The sequence below is a fragment of the Schistocerca gregaria genome, unplaced genomic scaffold (genome assembly GCF_023897955.1).
Source record: "Schistocerca gregaria isolate iqSchGreg1 unplaced genomic scaffold, iqSchGreg1.2 ptg000077l, whole genome shotgun sequence".
In the NCBI taxonomy this organism is placed as follows: Eukaryota; Metazoa; Arthropoda; class Insecta; order Orthoptera; family Acrididae; genus Schistocerca; species Schistocerca gregaria.
The window spans coordinates 15,848,995-15,863,919 of record NW_026061710.1 but is presented as its reverse complement, the minus strand read 5'-3'; the positions used below and the strand labels follow the sequence as shown (position 1 = coordinate 15,863,919).

General features: G+C 29.6%; 2 pseudogenes; one reads left to right on the top strand and one right to left on the bottom strand.

Moving 5' to 3' along the window:
* Nucleotides 1-2,308: 2,308 nt before the first annotated feature.
* LOC126301623 (NADH-ubiquinone oxidoreductase chain 5-like) lies at nt 2,309-12,432 on the top strand (annotated as a pseudogene).
* Nucleotides 12,433-13,419: 987 nt separating this feature from the next.
* On the bottom strand, nt 13,420-14,903 carry LOC126301627 (NADH-ubiquinone oxidoreductase chain 5-like; annotated as a pseudogene).
* Between the last annotated feature and the right edge of the window lie 22 nt (nt 14,904-14,925).

Sequence of the window (14,925 nt, the reverse complement as noted above, 5' to 3'; positions counted from 1 at the left end):
CCACCTCTGAAGTTTTAAAAGTGGGGGCTGGACTTATTTCCGGTTTACAAGACCGGCGTTTTTTTTTAAACTATTAAAACTAATGTTTATATTCTCTATTTTTACTTCTTTATTGATTTATTTTGCTGGTGTTTATGTTTTTTCTTCTAAACGTAAACATTTATTAATGGTTCTTTTGAGATTAGAATATATTGTTCTTTCTTTATTTATGTTAGTTATTGTTTTTCTTATTGAGTTTGATTATGATTATTTTTTTCCTGTTATTTTTTTAGTTTTTTCTGTTTGTGAGGGTGCTTTAGGTCTTTCTATTTTAGTTTCAATAATTCGTTCTCATGGTAATGATTTTTTTAATTCTTTTGGTTTTTCTTTATGTTAAAGTATTTATTTATAACTATTTTTTTGATCCCTTTTTGTTTATCAAATAATTGTTGATGGTTGGTTCATTCTTTAATGTTTCTGTCGGGTTTTGTTTTTATAATTTGTGTTTATTCATATGCTGATTTGAATATAATTAGATATTATTTTGGTATTGATTATTTTTCTTTTAGTTTAATTTTACTTAGTTTTTGGATTTGTTCTTTAATAATCACTGCTAGAGGTTCAGTTTATTTAAGTTCATATCATTCTAATTTTTTTGTTTTTATGGTTTTGATTTTAATAATTATGCTTTATTGTTCATTTGCTCGATTAAGTCTTCTTTCTTTTTATATTTTTTAATTTTGGGTTGGGTTGATCAACCTGAGCGTTTGCAGGCTGGTGTTTATTTAATTTTTTATACTTTGGTTGCTAGATTACCTTTATTATTAGTTTTATTTAAGGTTTATGATTTTTCTAATACTTTATATTTTCCTTTATTGGTTGATTTTGGTTCTTATTATTTTATGTTTTATGTATTTATAATTTTGGCTTTTTTAGTTAAGATACCTATGTTTTTAGTTCATTTATGACTTCCTAAGGCTCATGTAGAGGCCCCTATTTCAGGTAGAATAATTCTTGCTGGTGTTTTATTAAAGTTAGGTGGTTATGGTATTTTTCGTGTTATAAAGGTTATTTCTTATTTGGGTTTAAAGTTGAATTATTTTTGATTGTCTTTAGGTTTATCTGGGGGTGTTATTGTAAGATCTATTTGTTTTCGTCAGGTTGATTTAAAGTCTTTAATTGCATATTCTTCTGTTGCTCATATAAGAATGGTTATTGGTGGATTGATGACTATGAATTGATGAGGTTGTGTAGGTTCTCTTTCTCTAATGGTTGGTCATGGTTTATGTTCTTCTGGTTTATTTTGTTTATCTAATATTATTTATGAACGTTTAGGTAGACGAAGATTATTAATTAACAAGGGTATAATTAATTTGATACCAAGAATGGCTTTATGATGATTTCTTTTAAGATCATCAAATATGGCTGCTCCTCCTTCTTTAAATTTGGTAGGTGAAATTAGATTATTAAATAGAATTATATCTTGATGTTCTTTTAGATTCTTTGCTTTGATTTTTTTATCTTTTTTTAGAGCTGTTTATACTTTGTATATATATTCTTATTCTCAGCATGGGAATTATTATTCTGGTGTTTATACTTGTTCTCTTGGTTATTTTCGTGAATATCATCTTTTACTTTTACATTGATTGCCTTTAAATATTCTCTGTTTAAAGGGTGAATATTTCTTTGTTTAGTTTGCTTAAGTATTTTAATTAAAAATATTGTTTTGTGGAATCAATGATATGAAGTTTTTCATCTTAGGCCGTGAATTTATTTTCTATTTGTTCTTTGAGTTTTTTTTCTTTGTTTATTTCGAGAACTATAATTTTTATTTTAGGTATTTATTATTTAATAATTGATTATAGAGTTTTTGTTGAGTGAGAGCTTTTCAATTTAAATGGTTCTATAGTTGTTATAACTTTAATTTTGGATTGAATATCTCTTATTTTTATATCTTTTGTTATATATATTTCTTCTTTGGTTATTTATTATAGAGAGGATTATATATCTGGTGAAAAGAATATAAATCGTTTTATTATTATTGTTTTAATATTTATTCTTTCTATAGGTTTTTTAATTATTAGTCCTAATTTAATTAGAATTTTATTAGGTTGAGATGGTTTAGGTTTAGTTTCTTATTGTTTAGTTATTTATTATAAAAATGTAAAATCTTATAGTGCTGGTATATTAACTGCACTTTCTAATCGTATTGGTGATGTTGCTATTTTAATTTCTATTGCATGAATGTCAAATTTTGGTGGTTGAAATTATATTTATTATTATGATTTTATTTCTAATTCTTTTGAAATAAAGCTCATTACTATATTAATTGTTTTAGCAGCTATAACTAAGAGAGCTCAGATTCCTTTCTCTTCATGACTTCCTGCTGCTATAGCAGCTCCTACTCCTGTTTCTGCTTTAGTTCATTCTTCTACTCTTGTTACTGCTGGTGTTTATTTATTAATTCGTTTTAGACCAATATTGGATACTTATAATTGTGGTTGATTTTTACTTTTAATTGGTTGTATAACTATATTTATGGCTGCGATGGGCGCTAATTTTGAGTTTGATTTAAAGAAGATTATTGCTCTTTCTACTTTAAGACAACTTGGTTTAATAATAAGAATTTTGGCTATAGGTTATCCAAAGCTTGCATTTTTTCATTTATTGGCTCATGCTTTATTTAAGGCATTATTATTTATATGTGCAGGTTCAATAATTCATAATTTGAAGGATTCTCAGGATATTCGTTTTATAGGATCAATTGTTAATTTCATACCTTTAACTTCAGTTTGTTTTAATGTTTCTAGTTTATCTTTGTGTGGAATACCTTTTTTAGCGGGATTTTATTCAAAGGATTTAATTCTTGAGATGGTTTGTTTAAGATGAATTAATTGTTTAATTTTTGTTCTTTATTTTTTTTCTACTGGTTTAACTGCTTCTTATTCTTTTCGTTTGTTTTATTATTCAATATCTGGTGATAATAATTTTTATTCTAGATTTTCTTTTGATGATAAGGGTTATTATATTTCATTTGGAATAATTGGTCTATTGTTTGTTGCTGTTTTTGGTGGTAGTCTTTTATCTTGATTAATTTTTCCTATTCCTCATGTGATTGCTTTACCTTATTATTTAAAGTTTTTAACTATTACAGTTGTTATTTTAGGTGCTTATTTAGGTTATCTTATTTCTAATTTTGATTTTTCTCATAATTTATTTTCTTTAAGTATACTTTCTTTTGTTAGATTTGCTGGTTCTATATGATTTATACCTTTTCTTTCAACTAAGTTTATTAGATATATTCCTTTAAAAATAGGTTATTATTCATCTAAGTCATTTGATTATGGTTGAGGTGAATTACTTGGTGGTCAAGGTTTATATAGATTATTTATTTATTTAATTGGTTATATTCAAGGTTGATATGATTCTAATTTCAAGATTTATCTTTTAACTTTTATTTATTTATTTTGAATATTTATTTTGGTAATATTGTTTTTCGTTTACTTAAATAGCTTATAATTAGAGCGTGACACTGAAGATGTTAAGGAAGTATTTTTACTTTTAAGTATTTATAAATATAGATATATTATTTTTACAGTGAAAATGTAATGTTTTATTTAAACTATATAAATTTTAGAAATGTTAACGGAGTTTAACCGCTAATATAAAAAGTTAGCAGCTTTCATATTGGCTTTACATTTCCTTAATTGGAACTATTATAGTTCAATTATATTATTAACAGTAATACGCCTCTTTTTGGCTTCAATTAATAAGAATAAGGGTAGTACATACCAATCTTCCAGGTCGAAACTGACTGCAATATTTCGCTTCTTATTCTATTTAAGGTTGATTGATAATATCAATACTTTTTGAATGCAACCCAAATGTTATATTTAACTACAACCCTTTATTCTGCTCATTGTAATGCTCCTTGGTTTCATTCATGGTATAGTCCTCCTAATAGAACTAGAATAAAAAATATTGTTGATACTGTTCAGATTATAATGTCTGAAGTTTTAAAAATAATTACAATTGGTAGAATTAGTGCAATTTCTACATCAAAAATTAAAAAGATTACTGCGATTAGGAAGAATCGTATTGAGAATGGTATTCGTGCTGATCTTTTTGGATCAAACCCACATTCAAATGGTGATCTTTTTTCTCGATCATTAATTAATTTTTTTGATAGTGTTGTTGCCAGGATTATAACAATTATTGGAATAATAAATCTAATGAAAACTCTTGTTGATAGAATTAGAATTGTTTTTCTTGATTTATATCAAGCTTTCTGATTGGAAGTCAAATGTACTATTTATACTAGAAAAACAATTATCTACCTCATCAATAAATAGAGATATATAGGAATAATCATACTACGTCTACGAAGTGTCAGTATCATGCTGCTGCTTCAAATCCAAAGTGATGTCTTGGTGAAAATTGATTTATTGAGTGTCGAAGTAGACATGTTGATAAAAAGATTGTTCCAATAATTACGTGTAAACCATGGAATCCTGTTGCAACAAAGAATGTTGATCCATAAACTGCATCTGCAATGGTAAAAGGTGCTTCTCAATATTCATATGCTTGAAGTATTGTAAAGTATAGTCCTAATAACACTGTGAAGAATAATCCTTGTAGTGCTTGAGTATGATTAGATTCCATTAAACTATGATGTGCTCATGTTACTGTTACTCCTGATGCTAAAAGAATAGCTGTATTAAGTAATGGAATTTGTATAGGGTTAAAGGGTTGAATTTCTATTGGAGGTCATAGTATTCCTAGTTCAATTGTTGGTGCTAATCTTCTTCTAAAGAATGCTCAAAAAAAAGAAACGAAAAATAATACCTCTGATGCCATAAATAAAATTATTCCTCATCATAATCCAATTGATACAAATCCTGTATGTAATCCTTGATATGTTCCTTCTCGTACTACATCTCGTCATCATTGAATTATAGTTAGTAGGGTAATTCCAAATCCAATTATGAATAAGTTAATATTAAATAGGTGGAATCATTTTGCTAGTCCTGATACTAGGACTATTGCTCCAATTGCTCCTGTTAATGGTCAAGGTCTATAGTCTACTAAGTGGAATGGGTGGTTTGAGTGAGTTGTTAACATAGGTTTAATATACTTCTCTAGAATATAGAGTTCTTAGAATTGAGAAAACATAGGCTTGAATTATTGCTACTGCTGATTCTAGAATTAATAGAAGTATTTGTCCAATAATTAGTAATGAGATTAAGTTTATTGCTATAGATGGTCCTGTGTTTCCTAATAAGGTTAATAATAAGTGTCCTGCAATTATATTTGCTGCCAACCGTACTGCTAATGTACCTGGTCGAATAACATTACTAATTGTTTCAATTAGTACTATAAATGATATTAATGCAGGCGGTGTACCTTGTGGTACAAGGTGTGTAAATATATGATTAGTATGGTTAATTCATCCAAATAATATAAATCTTAGCCATATAGGTAGGGCAATTGCAAATGTTAATGCTAAATGTCTTGTTCTAGTAAAAATATAAGGGAATAATCCTATGAAATTGTTAAATAATATTATAATAAAAATTGAGATGAAAATGAATGTTGTTCCATTAAATGATTTTGGTCCAAGAAGTGTTTTAAATTCATTATGTAAGGTTAAATTTAGTTTATTTCAGATAATGTTAATTCGTGATGGTGTAAGTCAAAATAGTGATGGGATTAATAATAGTCCTAGAAATGTTCTAGTTCAATTTAATGATAAATTAAAGATGTTAGTTGATGGGTCAAATGTTGAGAATAGATTTGTTATCATTTTCAATTTAAGTTTTTTATTTCAATTGTTCCTTTTTCTGCTCTTTTAATAAGGTTAGGTTTAAATGAGAAGAAGTTTATTTGATTAAACAAGATTAATGTAGCTGAAAATATAATGAATAGTGAGAATCATATAAGAGGGGATATTTGAGGGATTTGGATATAATTTCCCCATCAGAAGTAGTCGTTAATTTACTATTATTTGGTTTAAGAGACCATTACTTACTTTCAGTCATCTGATGAATTTCAAGGTGTACTAATTTTTTTTAGTTACTTTAGATTGACACTCTAATGTTATTTATTTTAACTAACTCCTTAAATTATCTTAGATAATCACTTAATAAATAAATTTACTGAAGTTCTTTCAATTACAATTGGTATAAATCTGTGGTTTGCTCCACAGATTTCTGAGCATTGTCCAAAGAATAATCCAGGTCGATTTATTGTGAATGTTCCTTGATTTAACCGACCTGGCGTTGCATCAATTTTAACCCCTAATGCAGGAACTGCTCATGAGTGTAGAACATCTGATGCTCTTGTTAATACTAGTACTTCTGGAGTGCAGGCTTTCATGGCCGGAATAGTCTTCAGTTAAAACTTCCGGGCTGAGAGGCCATGGTCGATGTATAAAATTTCCACCTGACGTTTCGTCTCCAGTTGCGGGAGACATCTTCCGAGGTCGTCCGGCTACTGCCACTGAGGCTCCAGGTACTCTCGCATTTTGTTGAACACCGAAGATTATCACAAGAAGATTAGTGACCTTTTGGATCCCACTACGTATAAAAAGCTTCAGAAGGATCCTACAAACAAAATTTTGAGAAATACCAATCAACTGGTAAAACAATCTTCTCTTTCTTCGGATGATAAAAAACAACTCTGCAAAACGGAAGCTTATCCTCCCAGGCTATATGGACTCCCGAAGGTACATAAAGCACAGGTACCGTTAAGACCGATTGTGAGTGCTATAGGATCTCCAACACAAGAGGTGGCCAGATATCTCGCCTGCTTGCTGCAACCATACATTGGCAGAACTGACAGTTATATTAAAAACTCGGCACATTTTATTGAAAAACTGAGGGAGATTAACGTTAGCTCAAGTGATATTCTTGTGAGCTTCGATGTAGTGTCATTGTTCACCATGGTGCCTGTAAACGAAGCTATTTCATATATAGCAGATATTTTCCCGACTGACTTAGTGGCTTTATTTAGACACTGCCTGACGACAACTTATTTCCAGTACAACAACGAGTTTTACGAACAGATCGACGGGGTGGCGATGGGAAGCCCTCTCAGCCCAGCAGTTGCCAATTTATTTATGGAGATCTACGAACAGCGAGCGCTGCAGACTGCCAGTAAAAAGCCAGCTAAATGGTACCGCTATGTTGATGACACATTTGTAGTGTGGACTCATGGTGAAGAAGAGCTGGATGTCTTCTTGGTGCACCTGAACAGTATTAACCCGAAGATACAGTTTACGATGGAGAAAGAGAGCAACGGTCAACTCAATTTCCTGGATGTGTCGGTAATTAAACGGGTGGATGGGACGCTGGGCCACAAGGTATATAGAAAGAACACTCACACGGATCGATACCTCCACAAGGAATCAAACCATCATCCTAGGCAAAAGAGAGGTGTCATGAAAACCTTGGTGGACAGAGCCAACAAAATCTGCGAGCCGGCTTACTTGCAAGACGAATTATATCACTTACGTTCGGCCTTCATGAAAAACGGATATACCAGCAAGGAAATTGATCGAGCGCTCCATCAAAGGAGAAAAGAAGCCAGAATTCCAGAGCAACAACGGTCACCTACTGGAAAAGTTTTCTTACCGTTCATTAATAAAGTCACGGACCGCATCGGCAAAGTTTTGGCTAAACATGGGATCGAAACTATCTTCAGACCCACCAAGAAGATTAAGGAATATTTAAGAACTGCAAAAGACGCTCGACACCCCCTAGCAACACCTGGGGTATACAAAATTCCATGCAGTTGTGGACAAGTATACATTGGAACAACAAAAAGAAGTGTAAACACCCGCTTAGCCGAACATAAGAGAAACTGTCGCTTAGGACACATCGAAAAATCGGCCGTAGCTGAGCATGTTTTTCGAGATGGGAACCACGAAATTAAATTTAATGAGACTAGCGTTCTAGCACGAACATCCCATTATCATGCACGCATGTATAGGGAAGCAATAGAGATCCACAAACACCACAACAATTTTAATAGAAAAGAGGAAGTTTTAAAATTGGACAAAATATGGATGTCGACGTTGCGCAAGAAGAATGACAATCGATTACTCTTAATCGAGAATAATGACGCCTCCAAAGATAGGCATACTGTCGGCATCACGTGACGAATGGTGGTGCCCTCTATGCGCTCTATAAATGCGAGAGTACCTGGAGCCTCAGTGGCAGTAGCCGGACGACCTCGGAAGATGTCTCCCGCAGCTGGAGACGAAACGTCAGGTGGAAATTTTATACATCGACCACGGCCTCTCAGCCCGGAAGTTTTAACTGAAGACTCGTACTTCTGTATTTATTGGTAGGATTGTTCGGTTATCTACATCTAGTAGTCGGAATCCATCATTTTCTAGGTCTTGTTCTGGTGTTATATAAGTGTCAAATTCTACGTCTATGAAGTCTGAATATTCATATCTTCAATATCATTGTCGTCCAATGGTTTTAATTGTAATTATTGCATCTACTGAATCATCAAGTAAATATAATAGTCGTAATGATGGAAGGGCAATAAAAATTAATGTAATTGCTGGTAAAGCTGTTCAGATTGTTTCAATTAAATGTCCATGAAGTATATTATGGTTAGTATAGGCAATAAATAATATATAACTTAGGGCATAACCTACAATTACTGTAACTAATAATAATACGACCATAGTATGATCATGAAAGAATGATAATTGCTCCATTAATGGTGAAGCTCCATCTTGAAGAGATAAATTTGATCATGTTGCCATTAATAAATATTTTCTAATAAAAGGTCAAACCTTTATTTGTAGAGCTTAAATCTACTGCACTAATCTGCCATATTAGAATCTAGAGATTAATGGTAATTCTGAGTAACTATGTTCTGCAGGAGGGTTATTTTGTAGTCATTCTGTTGATCTTCTTATGTTAGCTCTAAATATAATTGCTCGGTTTGTAATCATTCTTTCTCATATAATTACAATGAATATAATGATTCCTACAATAGAAATTGTAGACCCAATTCTCGATACTACGTTTCATGATGTATATGCGTCTGGGTAGTCAGAGTATCGTCGAGGTATTCCTGCTAATCCTAGGAAGTGTTGAGGAAAGAATGTTAAATTTACTCCAATGAATATAATTGTAAATTGGATTTTTAATCATGTATTATTTATAGTTAATCCTGTAAATAGTGGATATCATTGAATGACACCTCCTATAATTGCAAATACTGCTCCTATAGATAATACATAATGAAAGTGGGCTACTACATAATATGTATCATGTAATACAATATCAAGTGATGAATTTGCTAATACTAATCCTGTTAATCCACCAATTGTAAATAGGAAAATAAATCCTAGAGCTCATAATAATGGTGGATTGAACTTGAATTTAGTTCCATATAATGTAGCTAATCATCTAAATACCTTAATTCCTGTAGGTACAGCAATAATTATTGTTGCTGATGTAAAATATGCTCGTGTGTCAACATCCATTCCTACTGTAAATATATGATGTGCTCATACAATAAATCCTATTAGTCCAATTGATAGTATAGCATAAATTATACCTAATGTTCCAAATGATTCAATTTTTCCTCTTTCTTGACATACAATATGTGAAATAATTCCGAACCCCGGTAGAATTAAAATATAAACTTCTGGGTGTCCAAAGAATCAAAATAGATGTTGATATAGAATTGGGTCACCCCCTCCTGCAGGGTCAAACAATGATGTATTTAAATTTCGATCTGTTAATAATATAGTAATAGCTCCTGCTAAAACTGGAAGTGAAAGAAGGAGAAGTAATGCTGTAATAGCTACAGATCATACAAATAATGGTGTTTGATCTAAAGTTATACTATCTGATCGTATATTAATTGCTGTTGTAATGAAATTCACTGCACCAAGAATAGATGATACACCTGCTAAGTGCAGTGAAAAAATAGCTAGATCTACAGATGCACCCCCGTGTGCAATAGCTCCTGCTAGAGGAGGGTAAACTGTTCATCCTGTACCAGCACCATTATCTACTATAGAAGATGTAAGAAGAAGGGTTAGTGAAGGTGGTAGTAATCAAAAACTTATATTATTTATTCGTGGAAATGCTATATCTGGTGCACCAATTATTAGTGGAACAAGTCAATTACCAAATCCACCAATTATAATAGGTATTACTATAAAGAAAGTTATTACGAATGCGTGAGCTGTAATAATAACATTATAAATCTGGTCATCCCCAATTAGAGATCCGGGTTGGCCAAGTTCAGCACGAATAAGTATTCTTATTGATGTTCCTACTATTCCTGCTCATGCTCCAAATATGAAGTATAAAGTACCAATGTCCTTATGGTTTGTTGAGAATAATCATTTTTGCGGTAAGATGGCTGAATTTTAGGTGGTAGACTGTAAATCTACTTATGAGATGTTTTCTCTCTTATCATATTTAGGTCTTATATTCAATTATGATTCTAGACTGCAATTCTAGAGGTGTAAAATTTTACTAAGGCCTAAAAGATTATTCTTTTAATTATAACTTTGAAGGTTATTAGTTTGATTAACTTAAGTCCTTAGTATAATGAAATTAAGGTTGATGTTGAAATCAATCCTATTGTTGAAATTATTACTGTTATAGGAAGAATGATTCTTGATTTTTGGGACTTTATCTTTATAGATCACGAATTTTCTGTGTATGATATAATTAGAGCTGAGAATCTAATACATATATAGTAGTAGAGTGTAATTGTAGTTAATACAACTATAATAGTTATAATAGTTGTTATATTGTTTTCTATTAATGATTGTATTACAATTCATTTTGGCAAGAATCCAAGGAATGGTGGTAGTCCACCTAAAGATAATAAAGATAAGAATATTATGAATTTAATTTCGGTTTTTATATTTCTGGCTGAATAAATTTGATTTATGAAAAATAAATTTATTTGCTTAAATAATAAAACTATAAATAATCTTAATAGTGAGTAAATAATGAAGTATAGTTCTCAGATGTTTTCTCTGACTGTTAATGATCTAATTATTCAACCTAGATGTCTGATTGATGAATATGCTAAAAGTTGTCGTAAGGATGTTTGATTTAAACCTCCTATTGCCCCAATAATAATTCTTAAGATAATAATTGTTCAAATAAAAGTTCTTAATTGAATACAATAAGATAAGACCATTATTGGGGCGATTTTTTGTCATGTTATTAATGTTAAACAATTATTTCATCTTGATGCTCCTATAACTTCTGGAAATCAGAAATGGAAAGGTGCAGCTCCAATCTTTAATAATAGTCTAGATCTAATTATTATTGATGGGATAAATTCTGTTTCCCATCCCATGGGATATTTTATTTGAATCAGCAAAATTGAAAATAATAATATTGTCGATGCTATTGCTTGGACAATAAAATATTTAATTGATGATTCATTTATTATTATATTTTTATTTCTTGTTAGGAGCGGAATAAATGAAAGTACGTTGATCTCAAGTCCTATTCAAACCCCAAATCAGGAATTTGATGAAATGGACAGGATCGTTCCTATCATTAATGTTGATAGGAAGAGAAGTTTTGTAGAGTTGTTGGTCATTAAAAAGGAGAGGATTGATACCTCTATAAATGGGGTATGAACCCATTAGCTTGTTTAGCTTACCTTTTTACATTAAGGTGTTTGATGCACGTTAGTTTTTGATACTAAAGGAGGTAGTTTAATTCTATCTTATGTAATTTTAATGAAGGTAATTTTATTTACTTTATTTACCCTATCAAGGTAACCCTTTAATCAGGCACTTCATTTATTTAATATATAAATCGAAAGTTTTTTTTTGAAATTCTTTTATGTATTATTTTGTTTAATTAGGATTAATTTATCCTGCACATTTTTTTTTTATATATATATATATATAATAAATAATTTATATTAATATATTACATTTAATTGAAATTAAAGTATTATAAGTTCATCTTACCATTATCAATTGATTATTTTAATGTAATTATTTACCTAGGATTATAGCTACTTATGTTTTTAGCTTAAAATAGGTTATTATAATATAATATATATAATAATATGTAATTTAATATTTAATATTATTATAATTGGATATAATAAATAAAATTATTAATTTAAATATAAAATATTAGAATTAATATAATTATTTATATCCAATAGGAATTCAACCCTTTAACCCTATACAAATTCCATTACTTAATACAGCTATTCTTTTAGCATCAGGAGTAACAGTAACATGAGCACATCATAGTTTAATGGAATCTAATCATACTCAAGCACTACAAGGATTATTCTTCACAGTGTTATTAGGACTATACTTTACAATACTTCAAGCATATGAATATTGAGAAGCACCTTTTACCATTGCAGATGCAGTTTATGGATCAACATTCTTTGTTGCAACAGGATTCCATGGTTTACACGTAATTATTGGAACAATCTTTTTATCAACATGTCTACTTCGACACTCAATAAATCAATTTTCACCAAGACATCACTTTGGATTTGAAGCAGCAGCATGATACTGACACTTCGTAGACGTAGTATGATTATTCTTATATATCTCTATTTATTGATGAGGTAGATAATTGTTTTTCTAGTATAAATAGTACATTTGACTTCCAATCAGAAAGCTTGATATAAATCAAGAAAAACAATTCTAATTCTATCAACAAGAGTTTTCGTTAGATTTATTATTCCAATAATTGTTATAATCCTGGCAACAACACTATCAAAAAAATTAATTAATGATCGAGAAAAAAGATCACCATTTGAATGTGGGTTTGATCCAAAAAGATCAGCACGAATACCATTCTCAATACGATTCTTCCTAATCGCAGTAATCTTTTTAATTTTTGATGTAGAAATTGCACTAATTCTACCAATTGTAATTATTTTTAAAACTTCAGACATTATAATCTGAACAGTATCAACAATATTTTTTATTCTAGTTCTATTAGGAGGACTATACCATGAATGAAACCAAGGAGCATTACAATGAGCAGAATAAAGGGTTGTAGTTAAATATAACATTTGTGTTGCATTCAAAAAGTATTGATATTATCAATCAACCTTAAATAGAATAAGAAGCGAAATATTGCAGTCAGTTTCGACCTGGAAGATTGGTATGTACTACCCTTATTCTTATTAATTGAAGCCAAAAAGAGGCGTATTACTGTTAATAATATAATTGAACTATAATAGTTCCAATTAAGGAAATGTAAAGCCAATATGAAAGCTGCTAACTTTTTATATTAGCGGTTAAACTCCGTTAACATTTCTAAAATTTATATAGTTTAAATAAAACATTACATTTTCACTGTAAAAATAATATATCTATATTTATAAATACTTAAAAGTAAAAATACTTCCTTAACATCTTCAGTGTCACGCTCTAATTATAAGCTATTTAAGTAAACGAAAAACAATATTACCAAAATAAATATTCAAAAAATAAAAGTTAAAAGATAAATCTTGAAATTAGAATCATATCAACCTTGAATATAACCAATTAAATAAATAAATAATCTATATAAACCTTGACCACCAAGTAATTCACCTCAACCATAATCAAATGACTTAGATGAATAATAACCTATTTTTAAAGGAATATATCTAATAAACTTAGTTGAAAGAAAAGGTATAAATCATATAGAACCAGCAAATCTAACAAAAGAAAGTATACTTAAAGAAAATAAATTATGAGAAAAATCAAAATTAGAAATAAGATAACCAAAATAAGCACCTAAAATAACAACTGTAATAGTTAAAAACTTTAAATAATAAGGTAAAGCTATCACATGAGGAATAGGAAAAATTAATCAAGATAAAAGACTACCACCAAAAACAGCAACAAACAATAGACCAATTATTCCAAATGAAATATAATAACCCTTATCATCAAAAGAAAATCTAGAATAAAAATTATTATCACCAGATATTGAATAATAAAACAAACGAAAAGAATAAGAAGCAGTTAAACCAGTAGAAAAAAAATAAAGAAAAAAATTAAACAATTAATTCATCTTAAACAAACCATCTCAAGAATTAAATCCTTTGAATAAAATCCCGCTAAAAAAGGTATTCCACACAAAGATAAACTAGAAACATTAAAACAAACTGAAGTTAAAGGTATGAAATTAACAATTGATCCTATAAAACGAATATCCTGAGAATCCTTCAAATTATGAATTATTGAACCTGCACATATAAATAATAATGCCTTAAATAAAGCATGAGCCAATAAATGAAAAAATGCAAGCTTTGGATAACCTATAGCCAAAATTCTTATTATTAAACCAAGTTGTCTTAAAGTAGAAAGAGCAATAATCTTCTTTAAATCAAATTCAAAATTAGCGCCCAATCCAGCCATAAATATAGTTATACAACCAATTAAAAGTAAAAATCAACCACAATTATAAGTATCCAATATTGGTCTAAAACGAATTAATAAATAAACACCAGCAGTAACAAGAGTAGAAGAATGAACTAAAGCAGAAACAGGAGTAGGAGCTGCTATAGCAGCAGGAAGTCATGAAGAGAAAGGAATCTGAGCTCTCTTAGTTATAGCTGCTAAAACAATTAATATAGTAATGAGCTTTATTTGAAAAGAATTAGAAATAAAATCATAATAATAAATATAATTTCAACCACCAAAATTTAACATTCATGCAATAGAAATTAAAATAGCAACATCACCATTACGATTAGAAAGTGCAGTTAATATACCAGCACTATAAAATTTTACATTTTGATAATAAATAACTAAACAATAAGAAACTAAACCTAAACCATCTCAACCTAATAAAATTCTAATTAAATTAGGACTAATAATTAAAAAACCTATAGAAACAATAAATATTAAAACAATAATAATAAAACGATTTATATTCTTTTCACCAGATATATAATCCTCTCTAT